This window comes from Pongo abelii, chromosome 2 (assembly GCF_028885655.2).
Source record: "Pongo abelii isolate AG06213 chromosome 2, NHGRI_mPonAbe1-v2.0_pri, whole genome shotgun sequence".
Lineage (NCBI taxonomy): Eukaryota > Metazoa > Chordata > Mammalia > Primates > Hominidae > Pongo > Pongo abelii.
This window is the reverse complement of record NC_085928.1, coordinates 135,671,913-135,691,136: the sequence shown is the minus strand read 5'-3', so window position 1 is coordinate 135,691,136 and position 19,224 is coordinate 135,671,913. Positions and strand designations below refer to the sequence as shown.

The following is a 19,224-nucleotide window of genomic DNA, read 5'->3' as shown; positions in this document are numbered from 1 at the left end:
AGCTTGGTTCATAGTAAACTCCCTCTAGCCTTTGTTTCCCATCTTGAAAGAGATACTTGCAGCTTTGCAATAAAATATAGTAAATACTGATGCACATTTGCATTTATTTCCCTCCAAGAGATGTCAGACAGCCAAAGATTCATTATAGGTAAGCAGGTAAGTTAATAGTGATCCTGGAATATTTCATCTGACCAATGAAGAGTAACTCAAAGCAGGGAGCCAAAAATTATCCAGACTATAATATTGGAGTCTTTACAAGCACAGCTTGAAACAAGGACTCAGATGCAGGTAGATTTTTTTTGGAGAGGTAATTCCAGGAAGCAGGAAGGAAAGAGAAAGGAAAGCTTTTAAAAGTGTCTGTTATTTGAACTGGTTATTGCAGTAGCCAACTGGGGTGCAATCCCTCTAAGGACTTTTGAGAAACCTTGCAGAATGCACTTCAAAATTAGCTGATGAAAAGGTGGGCGATTGAGACATTTTTCTAGTGACTCCAATCTCCCATTGTATAATGATCTCCCCTGGGAAGATTAATTCTCCCACATTTTATGAGTAAGGTCCCTTGGTTTTTGAGAAACTGTTGAGTAATAACATTGGAGAGTCCAGGTGGGAAGCTGTCAGCCTGAACAAGAGCTGTCCACCACACCTGCTGCTGAAATACTCTTGCGCTGTGGGATTGTGACATAAGACACCAAAGGTGTCTGCTATAGCTAATGGTTTCCCAGGTAGTTATCTAGATGGCTTTTGAGGAATTAGCTCCCACAAGAGCAAGAGTGGAGAAGTGATCACCTTGATTGTCAAGCTCTTCAACATTTCTGCTCTCTGGTGTTCATAGGAGCTTTTTTCGGCTGATATTAAAAAATATTTGCGCCCTCAGGAATTGTTTTTCTAGGACATTTCTGGGTTTCTTACATTTAGTCCTGGCTCAATTCTCCAAGATACAAGAGCAATTTACCCTTACTGGGCCTCCCTTCTTGCCCCAAGTAAATATCTGTGCCTATGCCTGCTGAGAAGAACATAGGTAAGGAGATGTGTGAGTAAACAGTATTTGCAAAGCTGGAGTAATTTCTCCCAATTATATATGTTTTAATTAATTGACCTGATCAATGCTTACTAAAAGAGCTAGTTATCAATAAAAATGTCATTTTAGTGACCTTTATTTTGTCTGCTGAAGTCTGTTTTGAGTACTGAGAAGTGCCTCTGGAGTTAGCCTTCAGCACTAACTGTTACTTTTTTGTGTTTCTGTATGTCTTTTCTGTAAATTCTATGATTTCATTATAAGACAAAATGGGCTTCTGTTTCATATTTTTTTCAATGACTCAGGCAGTTGAGATATGACATTTCACTTCATTTTGATTCACTGAATGTAATTCAATAAAGGGTGGAGAGCGAGTGAGCTAAACTCTATGAGCAGACGCTTTTCATTGCAAACCAGTTGGCTTTTCTCCTACTTTTTGAAAAATTCTGATAACATTCATGCTTCCAGATTCCTCTCCCTCCCCTCTTTTTTTTGGCTATTTCCTCGCATTGATCCTTGAAATGCAATTTTTCAGCACAGAAAACAAGGCCACCTTCTTTGGCTGATGTCTAAGAAGAAAAATAAACATAAAAATAGATTTTAGGCTTCCTTCTTTATTAACTACCAACTGTATGACTTTAAATAAAGTGGTGTAGTCTCTAAAACTCAAATTCTGGCTATCCTTGGTTATTCAATAAAGGGCACAATATTTTTTTTTAAAGAAACGAAGTAGATTTCTTTGTATATCATAACTCTCTTAACTTTCACAGCATCCTTGTGACTAACTGCTATACTAGTCCCATCTACAGATGGTGAAACTGAAGTGTGCAGGCATTAGGTAACACTCTCACAGTCTACACAGCTATTAAGCAGGGAAGCCAGCATTTAAACCCAGACAGTCTAGCTTTAAATACCCATGTTCTTTGCCACCATTTTATACTGCCTCTTTGCTAAACCTCTCTTTATAAAAGTCTTTGGTGTGAGTTCACCAATACCTTGTCAAGTCATAATGGAGTTCAGGACACCAACGTTATTTATATAGACTGTTTAAATTTGTTTGAAAATTGTCAGTGAAGCAAGAAAATTTTTGCTGATTCTAATCTTTGTACATACAATCTAATTTCAGCAGTCCTGATTTCTTTCACAAATCAGACTCTAAAGATGTGCATACATATTTTTCTCTGATTCTGCAAAGTACTCCAAATGTGAGGGCTACAGTTTGGAGATATTTTTTAATTATAGTATGTAAAATGTGATGGAAAATAGTAATTCTGTTAGTGAGTTTTGACTGGCCTGCATCTTAAAATCACCAGAAAAACCTCACTAGCTAATCGTAGTGGTGCAATTCTGTTATGATTTTTTTTCTAGTTTCAAGATGTAATGAAGTCTATAACACACTAGATGGTAGCCTTGTCACATGAGCCCCCAGCCACAGAACACAGGCTGAAAACTAAAGTGAGAACAATTCTTCTTTCAAATTAAAACATTTAAAAAGATAGATGTGAACGCAGGGCCAATAATGGGTCTACTTTTTGATTTCAGGGTTGGAGTCCAAGACTTGTGGAGGTGAGAGAATTGTTTTCTGCTCAATAGCTCAGTAGTGTCAACAGGAGTTGACTCAGAGAGTTCTTCCCTGCATGGTTAGGAAAGGTCACTCTCTGCTTCTTGTGGAGTTGGAATTATTGTAAAAAGCTTTTTAGGGAGCTCATCAGAAAAACACAAATAAATAGTTCATTTGCAATTATACACTAAAGTAACTGATTCCTTATAGCTGTTAAGTTTTATGCTTAATTTATGACTATATATATAACTATATGACTATAGATAAAATATATGCTAGACATTGTGTGTGTATTTTTTCCCTCCAATACATAAGAAAGTTGAGGAATGAATAAAAGGCTAATAGTCTCAATATTATTATATACAGTCCATTAGGATCACTGAACATCTCTTATCTTTTTCCTCATCCCAGAAATGATTCCTCTAATCTTTACCCCTGTTAAATTCAGTTCAAGAGCAAATGTTGCATACCCAAATCTTCCAGTTAGCATGTCCTCCTCTCTGCTGAATGGGAATTGAAGTGGTTAGAAGCAAGAAAAGAATTTCCTATCTCACAGAATCTAGAAAGATAGACACAGTTCTAGCATCCCATGCGGAAACCCTGATCACACTGCCCTGTAAGCACAAAGACTTCTTCAGGTGTACTAGCCATTAAACAGGCTTTGGTGGGTTGGCTTTTGAACCAACTACCACATATATACAATAATGTGCTTGTGAGACGTAGATTTGTTGAATAGTACAAATTATTCAAATGATTGGGCTGCAACCAACTTCTCTATTAGAGACTAAAAATAATGTTTATCTGTTTCATTTTCCGCTGGGCTCCTATAGTTTTAATGAGATATCCCAGGTCAGATGGCTGCTGATGTTCTCACTTATCTTGCTGCAACTATTTATTAACAAAACAATAATTATGACATGACATAGGCTCAGTAGGATAATCCTGCATTATGATTATTTTCTTGGTGATAATGACATAAAGCTTTCTGTACAACTGCATTTTTCTGGGCAAAATTTAGATGAGTGTTTTGTATAATGTTGAATAGAGACAACTGATTCTGAAATACCATCATCAAACTCTACTTTAAAGAGACATAACAAATCTTTAATCCACATAACAACATAGTTTCAACTTGTTCTGCTGGCCTTTAAATCAGTTTCTGATTGTATAATTGTTGGTCATTTCATGGTTACTTCTGCTTTCTTCTTTCCTTCTCTTCCTCTTTCAGCAAAAATATAATGAGTACTTGTGTGTCAGTTACTGTGTAAGAGCCAAAACAAAGATACATGTCATAAAGGCAAAGAACTCTTTGCCTATTACCTAGTAGATAAATTGAAACTACAGAAAAGCATTAAAGATAGATTGAAGTAACATTTGAAGATTCACAACATTTCCAGCTCCTTGCTGTATGCTATCATGTATGATATAACATTCAACACTCAGAACAATCTTTGAGTGGGAAACTGAAATACAAAGATGTTAAGAGTCTTGATTCAAGGACGTGGTGAATTCCAGAGCATTCACCACATGTGGAACTGTGAATCAATTAAATTCCAGACAATTCACCACCTGTGGAACTGTGAGTCAATTAAACCTCTTTTCTTTATAAATTACTCAATCTCAGGTAGTTCTTTGTAATTGTTTCGCATTTATGTCCAGTGTACTCTTATTGATTGCAATCACAAATGAATGCCTAGACATGTTCTCAGTTTTAAAACTAAGCCTCACCTAACCACTCTCTAAGTGCCTAAACCAGAAGACTTGGCGAATTGTAGTAAAACCTGTTGTGTTCAGGAGAATCAGCTTCCTATAACTGTGGCTCTATCAGCTATGTGTTTAGCTTATGCAAAGTTTCCCTAATGGTCTAAAAGGAAAACTCAAAATCAAAAGATTAAGGGTATTGCCTACATCATTACAAATAAAGGAATAAGGTATTCCTTAGAATTATTTATATTTATCCCTCATTGTAGAAAAAATTCATCAGAACAAAAATGTTAACCAGAGGTGGCCCAAATATGTTCTACTTACTTTTATTTTTCTTTGAATTCCTTGACCCTCAAAGCTGGATATACAAATCAACTAAGCTATGGCCAAGGCCAGCTATAGTTCCCAAGCCAAGGGCAAGACAGTGTTAGCTGCCTCTGTCCTGTTAGGTACAGGGATTTGGAAGAAAATCCTACTCCCCAGGACCTAAATCAAAATGTTATCATAATCTAAGAAGAATCGAGTCCAGTTCTATGAAAATTTTAACATGAATCTGTTTGAAAGTCAAGTTTTGTCTATAATTTTGAAAGATGAAAGATGTAACAAAGTAAGGATTTCTCTTCTGGAGATGAGGATGAGATAGGGGTCTCCAGGTACCGTAATCAAGAGCAGAGGTGGTCCGGGTGTGGTGACTTACACCTCTAATCTCACAACTTTGGAAGGCTAAGGTGGGAGGACATGCGGTGAATTCTAGAGAAAGTATTTGAATTCAGTTGTCTTTCACTGATGTCCAGTATACTCCTATTGGCTGCAATTACAAAAGAATGCCTGTACATTTTCTCAGTTTTAAAATTAAGCTTGCCTTTAGTCCAGGAGTTTGAATCCCCACGTCTGGGGAGGGACCTGATGGGAGGTGATTGGATCATGGAGGCAACTTCCACCATGCTGTTCTCATGATAGGGAGTGAGTTCTCATGAGATCTGATAGTTTAAAAGTGTGTGGCAGTCCCCCCCTCACTCTCTCTCCTGCTGCCATGTAAGACATGCCTTGCTTCCCCATTACCTTCTTCCATGATTGTAAGTTTCCTGAGTCCTCCATAGCCATGAAGAACTGTGCATAAACCTCTACCCAATCTCAGGTAGTTCTTTATTGCAGTGTGAAAATGGACTAACACAGAAAATTGGTAACAGGAGAGTGGGACACTCTTATAAAGCCACCTGAAAATGTGGACGCAAATTTGGAACTGGGTAACAGGCAGAGGTTGGAAATTTTTGGAGGGCTCAGAAGAAGATAGGGAGATGTGGGAAAGTTTGAAACTTCCTAGAAACTTGTTGAATGGTTTTGATCAAAATGCTGAGAGTAATGTGAACAATAAAGTCCAGGCTGAGGTGGCCTCAGATGGAGATGAGGAACTTATTGGGAACTGGAGTAAAGGTCACTGTTGCTATGCTTTAGCAAAGAGACTGGCAGCATTTTGCCCCTGCCCTAGAGATCTATGGAACTTTGAACTTCAGAGAAATGATTTAGGGTATCTGGCAGAAGAAATTTCTAAGCTGCAAAGTATTCAAAATTAACCTGGCTGTTCCTAACTTCATACAGTTATATGCATTCACAAATAGATAGTGTGAAATTGGAACTAGTGTTTTCAAGGGAAGCAAAGTGTAAAAGTTTGGAATATTTGTAGCCTGACCATGTGGTAGAAAAGAAAAACTCATTTTCTGGGGAGAAATTCAAGCTGATGGCTGCAGAAATTTTTCATAAGTAAAGAGAAGACAAATGTTAATTGCCAAGACAATGGGGAAAATATCTCCAGAGCTTGTTGAAGACCTTTGCAGCAGACCTTCCCATCATAGGCCCTGAGGCCTGGGAGGGAAATGTAATTTAATGGGTTGGGCCCAAGTCACCCCTGTGTTGTGCAGCCTTGACACAGGGTACCTTGTGTCCCAGCCACTCCAGCTCCAGCCATGGCTAAAAAGGGGCCACAGTGCAGCCCAGGCCATGGCTTCAGAGGGTGCAAGCCCCAAGCCTTGGCAGCTTCCACACAGTGTTTCACCTGCCACTGCTCAGAAGGCAAGAATTTGGGAGCCTCCACCTAGATTTCAGAGGATGTATGAAAACACCTGGATGTCCAGGAAGATGTCTGCTGCAGGGACGGAGACCTCATGGAGGACCTCTACTAGGGCAGTGCAGATAGGAAATGTGGAGTTGGAGCCACGCAGAGTCCCTGCTGGGGCACTGCCTAGTGTAGCTGTGAGAAGAGGGCCACCATCCTACAGACCCCAGAAGCCAGTGACAGCTTGCGCCATGTGCATGGAAAAGCAACAGATACTCATTGCCAGACTTACTTGAGTAGTACAACATCTAACGGAGTCCAGAAAGACAGATATATTCCTGGCATCCCATGGGCAATGGGGTTGGAAATTCAGAAAAAAAATGAGGCACAACTTGTCTCTGCTCCATCATGTCTGGAGCATACTTTAGGAAGGCTTTGAGGGGCATCTCGATGTTTGAGGCTAAAATAATCTTCTCATCCAAATGCCAGGCAGTGATTTTGGCTGTTGGCTGAGACCTAAGCTGGGGCTGTCAAATAAAACACCTGCATATGCATTGTCTCCATGTGATCTCTGCTTCTGCGTAGCATGGTGGCTGGATGCCAAGAGAAAATGCCCTAAAAGATAGCCAGTTGGAAGCTGTCAACTTTCATAAATTTGTCTCAGATTTCACATTGTATCACATCCACTGTAGTCACAAATTTGCCCAGATTCAACGGGAGAGAATATAAATCTCCCTTCTAATATTGGAGGAATATTAGAGTCACATTGTATGAAGACCATGTGCTTTGGGAGAGAATGTGGTGATCATTGGAAAATGCAATCTGCCACATCCAGTCAACAGAATTCCCTTTCTCACACTTAGTATTATTTATATGCTTTATATGCTTTGTAAAGTAAACTCAGAATTAATATAATACAAATATAATTTGATTGATTGTATTTTGGGTACATTATTTATTTGGTTGTGTTCTACACAAACAAGCAATATACTGGGATAAGAAGCAAAGTCCTTTTTTGAAAGTGGATATGATACTTATGAACTGAACCATATAATGTGATTACAAATCCTGACCTGCTTTCAATAATTTTGATGTATTGAATATATCTAGAATAACCTTATATGTCTATTCAGATATTTAAAATATTGTATTATACTCTATAATTAATTTTATAATGTAAGGATACATATTTGAAAAATTCTGTTAAATTGTTTTTTTTCCCTAAATGGTTGTGGTAGGGGAATAACATTTTGTATTTTCCCTAAAGACCAGTATGGAATACATAATTATGTAGTGGTAAAATATAATTCAATTATAGAGAATTTGAGTCATAAACTGGATGTATTCCATATCTCTGAGTGATTCATTACTTGCGCCATGCACAGTTCCCTAATTAAGGAAAAGAATTTCCTCTTGGGATTGGATTAAGTCCTGTTAAAGGTACGACTCAAAAATCAAAATATGGGTAGACTTAACACTCTGTATTGCCTTATTTGCCATCAGTAAATGACAATTCTCCTCTTTGAGGAAATAAACCAATGATTACGGTTAAAAGACAAGACAAGTCTGAAGAAAACTTTTAAACAAACAAATTTAGGTCACTTGTGTAGAATGATAGTAAGCTAGTAAAGCAAGGGACATGAAAAATTTAATCAACAATTCAGTTATGTATTTAAGGAAATATAAACATTTCCATGAAAAGAACACCTTGATATGTATTTATTGTATTTGTTCTTAATGCATAGTTCTCAAATACTACCATAAAAATAAAGAAAAATATGGACAATTTAGATAGGCCTATATCTATCAAAGAAATTGAATTAATAATTAATAACTTTCCAAAACAGAAAGCACCAACCCCAGATGGGTTCACTAATGTATTATACCAAACATTTAAGATATATGTTATATTAATTCTCTACACTCTGTTTTAGAAGATAGAGGCTGAGGGAATATTAGCCTCATTGTATGAGGCCAGCATTACCCTTTTACCAAAACCAGACAAAGATACTACAAGTAAAGAAAATTGCAGATCAATATATCTCATGAACATACATGAAAAATCCTTGACAAAAAAATTTAAAAATTGAATCCAACAATGTATAAAAATAATTATACCTCATTACCAAATGGCATTTATTCCAGGTATGCAAGGCTGGTTCTACATTTTAAAATCAATTAATATAATTAATCACATCAACAGCCTATAAAAGAAAAATGACATAACTATCAAAAGATGCAGAAAAGATATTTGGCAAAATTCAACACCTATTCATAATTTTTAAAAAACTCAGCATGCTTACCTAATTTGATTACTATACATTGTGTCAAAACATCACTATGTATACAATAAATGTGTACAATCACAACGTGTCAATTAAAAATATATCACTGTGTTTAGGAGAGGAAAAGGCCAGTTTGGGCTAAGGTGATCAAGACAGGCTTTAGGGAAAGACAATACCTGAACTGGATCCTATAAAATGTTTAAGATGAAAGCAGACCAATCAGAGAGCTTGTACATTCCAAGCAAGTTTAGAAACCTAGATTTGAGCTCAAACTGTGAGCAGATTCATTTTCTTCAATTTAGAACACTTTATTAATTAAAATATTTTATTACATTAAAAAAACCATCAGCAAACAGTAAGTAGAGCAGAACTCCCTAACCTTGAAAAATAACATCTACACTAAACCTACTGGTTACATTATACCTACTAATAAGAAATTAGAAAATGTCTTCTCTTGCTACTTATTTTACCATTGTACTAGAAGTCCTAGCTGATGCAATCGGACAAGCAAATAAAATAAAAAGTATACAGATTGGGAAGAAAAAGATATAACTGTGTTCAATGACATGATTGCCTATGTATAAAATTTGAAAGAATGGACAAAATTTCCTGGAGGTGGTAAGAAATTATAGCACAGTTGCAGGATGCAAAGTTAATGTACAAAAGTCAATGACTTTCCTATATGCTGGCAATGAACAAGTGGAATTTTAAATGAAAAACACAATATCATTTATATTAACACCAAAGAAATTAAATTCTTAGGCATAAGCTTAACAAAATATGTACAAGACCTATATGAGGAAAACTACTGATTAAAAAAAAAAAAAACAGAAAAGAAAAACTAAATAAATGGAGAGAGATTCCATGGTCATGGATAGAAAGATTCAATATTGTGAAGATGTCATCAGCTCTTCCCAACTTGATCTATACATTCACTACAATCTGAATTGAAATCCCAGAAAAAGTTATTTTGTGGATATTGACAAACATTCTCAAGTTTATATGGAGAGGCAAAAGATGCAGAGGAGCCAGCATAAAGAACAAAGTCAGAGGACTAATACAACCTGACCTCAACTAATACTGTAAAGCTACAGTATCCAGGACACCATAGTACTGGCAAGGGTATACATAGATCAACCAATAGAACAGAATAATTCATCAATAGACAAACATAAATATAGTTAAGTGATGTTTGACAAAGTAGCAAAGGCAGTACAATGGAAAAAAATAGTCTTTCAACAAATGGTCTTGCAACAACTAGACATCTATATGCAAATAATGAATGTAGATGCAGACCTTACACCCTTCACAAAAATTAACAAAGTAAATAATTATCCTAAATGTAGAACACAAAATTATACAACTCTTAGAAGATAACATCTGAGAAAATGTACGTGTCCTTGGGTATAAAGCTAATATGTTAGATCCAATGACAAAAGTATGACCTGTGAAAGGAAGAATTGGTTAAGTGAAACTCCATTAAAATTAAAAACTTCTATTGTGTAAAAAACACTATCAAAACAATGAGAAGACAAGCAACAGACTGGGAGAAAGTATTTGCAAAAGACATATCTGATAAATGACTGTTATTGAAAATATACGAAGTACAATTAAAACTCAATAAGAAAATGAACAACACAATTAAAAATGGACAAAAGATATGAAACAGACTTCTTACCAATGAAGATAAACTGATGACAAATAAGCACATAAAAATATGCTTGACATCATATGTCATTAGCAAATTGCAAATTAAAACAATGAAATACCACTACACACCTGTTAGAATGACGAAAATCACAACATAGATAACATGAAATGCTGGTGAGGATTTAGAGTAACAAACGCTCTCATTCATTGCTGGTGAAAATGAAAAATGGCACAACCATTTTGAAAAGGAAAAATGGTACAACCACTTTGAAAGACAGTTGGGCAGTTATTACAAAACTGAACATATTCTTAACATACAGTTCAACAATTGTGTTCCTTGGTATTTACTCAATGATTTGAAGATTTATGTTCATATAAAAACCTGTGCATAAGTGTTTATAGCAGCTTTATTCATAATAGCCACAACACAAAAGCAACCAAAATGTCCTTCAGTAGGCGAATGGATTAATAAACTGTGGTATATGCAACAATGGAATTATTCAGTGTTAAAAAAGAAATGAGTTATTGATATAGTTTGGATGTTTGTCCACTACAAATTGCATATTTAAATGTAATCTCTAGTATTAGAGGTGGGGCCTGTGGTGGGTGTTTGAACTGTAGGGCAGATCTCTTTTGAATGGCTTAGCACTACCCCCTTGGTAATGAGTGAGTTCTTGCTCTATGTTCATGTGAGATCTGGTTGTTTAAAAGTATGTGGCACATCCTCTTCTCTCTCTTGCTCCCTCTCTCTTGGTTTAGCTCTCACCATATAATAGTTTGACTGTTTAACCCTGCCCAAGTTTCATGTTGAAATGCAATTCCCAATGTTGGGGGTGGGTCCTGGTGGGAGGTGACTGGATTATGAGGGCAGAGTTCCCATGAATGAAGTAAGTTCTCATGAGATCTAGTCATTTTAATGTATGTGGCAACTCCCCTCCCCTCACTCTCTTGCTCCTGCTTTTGCCGTGTGACATGCCAGCTCCCCCTTTGCCTTCTGCCATGAGTGTAAGCTTCCTGAGTCCTTATAAGCAGATACCTCATGCCATGATTCCTGTACAGCCTGCAAAACTGTGAATCAATTAAATCACTTTTCTTTATAAATTATGCAGTCTCCAATGTAGCAACGCAAGAATGGCCTAACACACCATGTGATGTGTCTGCTCCCCTTTCACCTTCCTGCAATGACTGTAAGCTTCTATGACTGTAAATTTCCTTATCAGAAACAGATGCTGGCACTATGCTTCTTGTACAGCCTGCAGAACCACGAGCCAATTAAACTTTTTTTCTTCATAAGTTACCTAACCTCTGGAATTCCTTTATAGTAATGCAAAAATGGTCTAGTACAGAATATTGGTCCTGAGGAGTGGGGCATTGCTCTAAAGAGAAGTGAAAATGTGGAAGCAGGTTTGGAACTTGGTAACAGGCAGAGGCTGAAAGAGTTTGGAGGGCTCAGAAGAGGACAGGAAAATGAGGGAAAATTTGGAACTTCTTAGAGACTGGTTAAATGGTTGTGATCAAAATGCTAATAGAAATACGGACCGTGAAGTCCAGGCTGACCAGGTCTTAGATGGAAATGAAGAAGTTATTGGAAACTGGAGTAAAAGTCACCCATGTTATGCCTTAGCAAAAAGCTTGGATGCATTGTGCACATGTTCTAGGGATCTGTGGATACTTGAACATAAGAGTGATGACTTAGGGTACCTGCCAGAAGAAATTTCTAAGCAGCAGAGCATTTAAGAGGTGGTCTGGCTATTTTAACAACCTATGGTCAAATACAGAAGCAAAGAAAAAACCTAAAGTTGGCACTTATATTTAAAAGGGAAGTAAGGTGTAAAAGTTTGGGAAATTTGTAGCCTTGCCATATGGCAGGAAAAGAATCCAAGCAGGCTGTAGAGAAACCACTTACTAGAGAGATTAGCATGACTAAAAGGGAGCCAAGTGCTAATATCCAAGACAATGGGGAAAAGGCCTTGAAGGCATTTCAGAAATCTTAGAGACAGACGCTCTCAGCTCTCATCACAAGTCCAAACGCAGAGAAGGAAAGAATAATTACAGGGGCCAGGCCCAGGGCCTCATTGCCCTGATCGGCCTCAGGACACTGCTCCCAAGATCCTGGCTGCTCCAGATCCAGCAGTGGCTCAAAGGGCTACAAGTACAGCTCAGGCTGCCACTCTGGTGGACATATACCATAAGTCTTGGTACCTTTCACTTGGTGTTAAATCTGCAGGCATATAGAATGCAAGTGTGAAGAAGGCTTTGCAGCTTCCTCCTAGATTTTAGAGGTTGTTTGAGAAAGCCTGGGTGCCCAGGAAGAAGCCTGCCACAGGGGCAGAGCCTTTACAGAGAATCTGTAATAGGGCAGTGCAGAGGGGAAATGTGGGATTGGAGACCCCAAAACAGAGTCCCCACAAGGGCGTTGCCTCATGGAGGTGTTGAAGGGAGCCACCACCCTCCAGGCCCTAGAATGGTAGGGCTGCAGGAAGCTTGCATCCTGAGCCTAGAAAAGCTGTAGGAACTCAGCTCCAACTCATGAAAGCACCCATGGGTGCTGCACCTTACAAAGTCACAGCTGCAGAGCTGTCCAAGACCTCGGGAGCCCACTCCTTGCACCACTCCATGTCCTGGATGTGGGACATGAAGCCAAAGAAGACTATTTTGAAATTTTAAGATTTAGTGGCTGCCTTGCTGGGCTCTAGTCTTGCATAAAGCCTATAGTCCCCTTCTTTTGACCAATTTCTTTCTTTTGGAATGGATATGCCTACTCAATGCCTGTACTGCCATTGTATCTTGGAAATAAATAACTTGGTTTCGATTTCATAGGCTCATAGTTGTAAGGAACTCCATCCCCAGATGAGACTTTGGACTTTGGACCTTGCCATCTTTGAGTCGGGACTGGAACAATTAAGACTTCCGGGGACTGTTGGGAAGGCACTATTGTATTTTGCAATATGAAAAGTACATGTGATTCGGCAGGTGGGGAGGGGCTAAGTAATATGGTCTGGATGTTTGTTGTCTCCAAATTTCACGTTAAAATGTAATACCTGGCATTGGAGGTGGGACCCAGTGGAAAGTGTTTTGGTCATCGGAGTAGATCCCTCATGAAAGGCTTAGTGCCATGCCCTTGGTGCACGAGTGAGTTCTTGCTCTGTGTTCACATGAGATCTGGTCATTTTAAAGTGTGTGGAACCTTCTCACTCTCTCTCTTGCTCCCTCTTTCTTGCTCCAGCTCTTGCCATGTTACATGCCTGTTCTCCATCTGCCTTCCAACATGATTGGAAGCTTTCCGATGCCCTCACCAGAAGCAAATGCTGGTGCCATGCTTTCTGTACTGCCTGCAGAACTGTGAGTCAATTAAACCTCTTTTCTTTATACATTACTCAGTCTTAGGTATTTCTTTATAGATACGCAAAAATGGCCTAATACAGCTATAACCACGGAAAGACAGAGAGTAACTTTAAATGCATACTACTAAGCGAAGGAAAACAATGTGAATAGGCTACATACTGTATGATTCCAACTACATGACATTGTGGAAAAGGCAAAACTATAGAGACTGTGAAAAAAAAGATAAGTGGTTGCCAGGGCTTGAGGGAAGAGAGAAATGAATAGAAAAAGCACAGAGGATTTTTTAGGACATAGAAACTAATCTGTGTTACTACAATGGTAAATACATGTAATTATATATCTGTCTAAACTCATGGAATATAGAACACCAAGAGTGAACTCTAGTATAAACTATGGAATTTGGGTGGTAATGATATATCAATGTAGGTTCATCAGGTGTAACAAATGTACCATTCTGATAAGGGATGTTGATAGTGGAGGAGGCTGTGGGTGTGTAGGGGGCAAGGAATATGTGGAAACTGTGCCTTTTGCTTAATTTTGCTGTAAGCCTAAAATGGCTTTTAAAATAAAGCCTATTAAAAGTAAAAAGAACAAAACAAAACAAAAAAAAACAAACAATAAAACAGACTACAGCAGTACAGATAGTAACATAATCTTACTAAAATATTTATCCTGTTTTTTATTAAAGGGAAATTGTTGTACTCCCATGAATGGGCACACCATAGTCAACCTATTGGTGATAAACTTAGAAATTAATTTGAAGTCTTCTAACCTCATGTTTTGGTAGCAGTAGGGTATGTTAAATCTAGTGTCTAAAGCCAGGGAGCTTTTTTTTTTACTATTTTTTGACTCAGAGCTGGATGTGGGGTAGATTCATGGTTTGGGCAACGCCAGCTCCTCTTCAACTTCATTCTCTAAGTCATAATTTCCAAGTATGCTGAGAGACCCCGTTCATGGGAGCCTTTGTGTAGTAAGGTTGGCTTGGTAAATGACACAGAAACAGGTATGCTTATCTCATGGAAAAATCTCTACCACAGCAATCTCCCCGTCATATGATGTTTTTTCCTTGAACCCGCAAGGAACATGCATAATTTGATTAGTACACATGGTAAATGTAGCTTAATATTGGGCATTTGAAACCTAATATTCCATTTCTTTGAAAAAAGTGTCTTCTGTATGTCTGTGGTACCTTACAGGAAGAAAGAGCTTTGAAATGAAAAGGGCTAGCAATTCTTACAAAGAGCATTTTCGTTGTATAAAAAAACAGCTTTAGATTTCTGTGTTCATTATTACTTATGACTCCAAAAACATCACTTGAGATCAAAGACATTTCATACGTAGATATTATACTTTAAATATTTCTATAAAATCCAATGGCACATATAAAAAACCCATAAGCAATATATAGAAATAGCATCACCAATTTGATTGATGCTAAGGAAGAATACTGATTTGGAATTTGGCTGGCGGAGCTACACATTATTCTCATTTCCAACTGGGACATTTAATAGCCCTTATTGTCGCTGGAAAATTGCATCCTTTTTGAATGACTAGAGAATGAGCTTGAGTCTTTTCAATCAGGATTCAGGAAGATGCTGATGTATTCTCTTGAGCACAGAAAGAATATATTTTTCTGGGGTCCAAACAATCAGGCTTCCCTTTTGCTAGCTGTAATTTTATGAAGGTATTTTTCTCAAACTAATTTTCTTGACTCTGGCTTTATGATCTTGGGGGTAACTCAAGCGATCTCTCATCTTCATTGTACTACAAGGAAAGAGGCAGTCTAATGTGAGTCAAAGAAGTACAATTAATTGTAAAAGAGAGAGGAAAAACCATTGTTCCCTTTTCCCCAGTAGAACCCCCGCCTTGGCACAATTCTGGGATTGCTTCCCACCACCCTGGCCACTGCCCCTGTGGGTTGCTTTGACTGATCTAGTTTGGTCTGCTCATGAAAGCAGCCCTAAGCTTTGAGAATAGGTTTATGGCTATTTATCTTTTTTAATTAAAAATTCATTCAGTTTCAAGAAAAAAATCTGATTAATCCCCTTCTGACATAATTTTCTGAAGCCTATATCAGTAGACTTAAATAAAATGACATATGTATTTATTACATAGTTTATGAAGCACCCTCACATATTGTCTCCTTGCCAGTGGCCCATTATCTCCATTTATCTTTTGCAGAGGAGGACTCAAGTTCTAAGAGGCCTAACTCAAGGCCACAGGGAAACAAATTGCAGAGCCAGCACAAGAGATTTGGTTCTCCAACTTCTTGTAACTGGTTCTCAAATTTGAGCATGCATTAGAATCACCTGGGGGACCTGTTATTAAAACACAGGTTTCTAAGCCCCACAAGCAGAGTTCTTGATTCAGTAGTTCTTTGATGGAACCAAGCATTGCATTTCAAACAAATTCTCAGGTGATGCTGTTGCTGCTGGTCTGGGAACTACACTTTGAGATCCACTGGTCTAGAACACACTGTAAGTGTTAGTCTCATGTTCCTTACACCAGACCAAGAACAATTTCATGAAATAAAAACAAGTATGTAATACAAAGGACAGGATAATATTATAAAAATATCTTCAGACCTATGGCCTCCCTTCTTCTGACCCCTTACCAAAGAAGTTCAGAGTTTATCATCATTGCTGTCTTACTGTAATGCCCTGAGATTGAAGTGGTAATAGCCTGATGGTATGGAGAGAGGAGACTCTGTGGTCTTTGTGTTAGCAAAATGTGTTTCCAGAGTATGATCATTTTCATCTTTTCTGGTGATTCATCACATGCTGCTCTCTCAGCAGGCTTTCGGCATTTGGCCTCCACAGGAAACTCCAGCTTGACTTAAGGAGTGAGGTAAGTCTTATTTTTAGCAAGGAAATATTCACCATTGCTAAATTAGTTTGGATTTGCTTTAGATTTAAACATGGGTTTATTTTAAAAGACACTGAAGCCAAAGGAAAAACAAACAGCCCTGCATGTGTTGGGGAAGCACTGTCTTATTGACAGAGAAGTTGGCTAGCTGAAATCAAATGTTTTTCAGAACAAAGATATTGTGGTCTTAAGATTTCACTTGAATTTAAATTCTAGTATATTCTAACAATAATGAGCATTTAATATGTGCTAGATTTTTAAAAATTTTACTTTAAATTCTGGGATACATGTGCAAAACATGCAGTTTGTTACATGGGTATACATGTGCCATTTCTGTGACATTCTTAGCAAATCTAAGAAAGAGGTATTTTAAATATCTCCATTTTATTTATGAGAAAACCGAGGCCAAAAGAGATGAGGTGATCTACCTAAGATCACATAGATTATTAAGAGGAGGAATTTGAACCCAAACTTAGTCTGGATTCTGTGTTTGGGCTTACAACCATTATTCACTAAATGACCCGTGATAACTGAAAAGAATCCATAGGGAAAGAAGAAGCAAGAATGAGACTGAGCCCAAGTGTAATACTTTCCCAAGACTGAGCCAGCAAAATGTAATAATTTTCCATCTTAATTCCTTTGACTTACAGCTGGGAACCAGTATTCTGGGTCCAAGACAGACAACCTCAAACCTTGGATGACTCATGGATACTTTTAGCTCATCTAGGTAAATTGCCTTAACAACAACAACAACAACAACAACAAGAAGCAACAACAATAATAAATTAGTGAGTAGTAATGGGAAAGAAAACTAAATGAAATAATTTGATTAAGATACATAGAAAATTAAGGAAGAAAACAATTCTGTTTCACCTGATGGGTCTTAATTTAATCTAGTATCAACGTCTGGTATCAATCATTTCTCTCTCAAAAGAAAAAATAATAAGACTTTTTTTGGCTACATGAGTCATTTTGTGAAACTGATTGACTTCCTGTGGAACACAATGCTCTCCCATTATTTTTTGGCTGAACTATCAGGTGGTTAACTCCTTTATTTATTTCTTCTTTTTAAAAAATTGTCTACCAAACTAAAGTTGAGAAAGAGGAGAGGGAGGGTCAGAGGGTGTCACAATTAGTTACCCTTCTCAACATTCATATTATTACTTGGTTACCAAAGACCTCAGCTTGAAATGAAGGAATATTAGCTCAAGTTATGGACTCTTTGCTGCTTTCAAATTGTTTTTAACTATGCAATTGTCAAGCTTTCTTAGGAGTTTCTGGAGTTCTTCATTTAGTGTTGAGAAAATAAACAACTTGAATTGATATATCAATTTAAATTTATGAGGAATTTCATATATATTATTCAGTTTGATTTTTGTAACAATTCATGACCTAACTCATGTGGGTACTATACTTCTTATTTTTCAAATGCAGAACCTATTACCCAGGGAAATGCATGTGGAAAAAACTCTTCTTTAGTAAATGACAAAATTCAGATTTGAATCCCAGCTTTAAAACAATAAAATTTTAGTTCTTTTTAGTTTTTGTACTATAATGTAATATCAGATTATATAAAATAACCTTATTATAGTTTTTCTTGTAATCACCATTGAAAACAGGTTACGTATATATTTTAAAGGAAAACACAATCCATTTTTTCCCAAGCAAGTTATTAATATTTGAGGGATGTAGAAACTCAAATAAAAGTTCTGTTTTAAATTTTGGAAAGTAATTTCAATACAAAGTCTTTAAACTGCAAAAAAAACTTTGAAAATCATTGATAAACTATTTTGAAAGTGTTATATTTGTAATTTGTTGACAAGTGCTAATTTTCCATTTCAAAGATATGATTAAAAACAAAACGAAGTTCAGTTTCCAGTTCTGCATGCTTGGAAGTTGCCACTCTGTCCAAACAATAGGTAAAAATAAGTAAAAAGCTAAACAAACTAAAAAATAAATAAATAAAAACAACTTAGTTACTTCACAGAAGCAAAGTCACAGGGTAAATCTGCTATCTCCCAAACTGGAAATACAGGCGGATAGAGAGAATCTCCACATACCAGAGAACAAATCTCCCCAGAAATCATTGCTGAAGTAGAAAAACCTGAGCTATAATTGACAAATTGCTGGAGGCTAACTGTGGACAAGTCTGAGAGTTAAAAATTTCAGGCGGACCTAGTCATAGGAGGGTACTGACATGTTTGTGACTCTTATCACCAGGTTCTCACAGAAAACATCAGAAAGAAAGACTTTCATGCTTCCAGCAGGGGAGAAGAGAAAGGATCCATTCTGAATTAAGTGCACCCTGTTCTTAATAAGGTCTGTCCTCAAAAGAAACCAGTAACCAGAGCCTAATTTCCTAGGGAAAGCCCAACTGACTTGGGAGAAGAAAAATACCCAACTCAAGGCTACTTTAGCCATTTTGTTCCACTTAAGGTTTGGGGAAAAGATGGAGAAGCATGTGTAAAGTTCACAGTCCAGAGAGACAAACTCACTAAAAGACTGAAACCTACTTGTAGAACTATTTAATCCTTCCCTTCCCACACACCTCACCACCACATTACTAAAGACCTATTTACAGCAGTTGCTTTGATCCAATGCATCAGGTTTGACTAACAAGAAAAAATTCAAGGCAAACTAAAAGGCAAAAAACAGTATGAAAAGACAGTGAAAGCATCAGAACCAGACATAGCAGGGAATTTAGAATTATCAGGAAATTTTAAAACATTATTAATATGGTAAGAGC

General features: G+C 37.2%; 1 long non-coding RNA gene across 2 annotated transcripts; it reads left to right on the top strand.

Annotated features, from left to right (window-relative positions):
• The first annotated feature begins 3,935 nt into the window (after positions 1–3,935).
• On the top strand, positions 3,936–18,989 carry LOC129058346 (uncharacterized). Of its 2 annotated transcripts, none has more exons than XR_008523453.2 (5): positions 3,936–4,155; positions 13,495–13,610; positions 16,409–16,460; positions 17,129–17,266; positions 18,699–18,989. It is a non-coding gene; the product is annotated as an uncharacterized LOC129058346 (long non-coding RNA). The 2 variants fall into 2 exon arrangements; XR_008523452.2 differs by having other exon boundaries at positions 3,945–4,155; positions 16,406–16,460; positions 18,699–18,843.
• Positions 18,990–19,224: the final 235 nt, after the last annotated feature.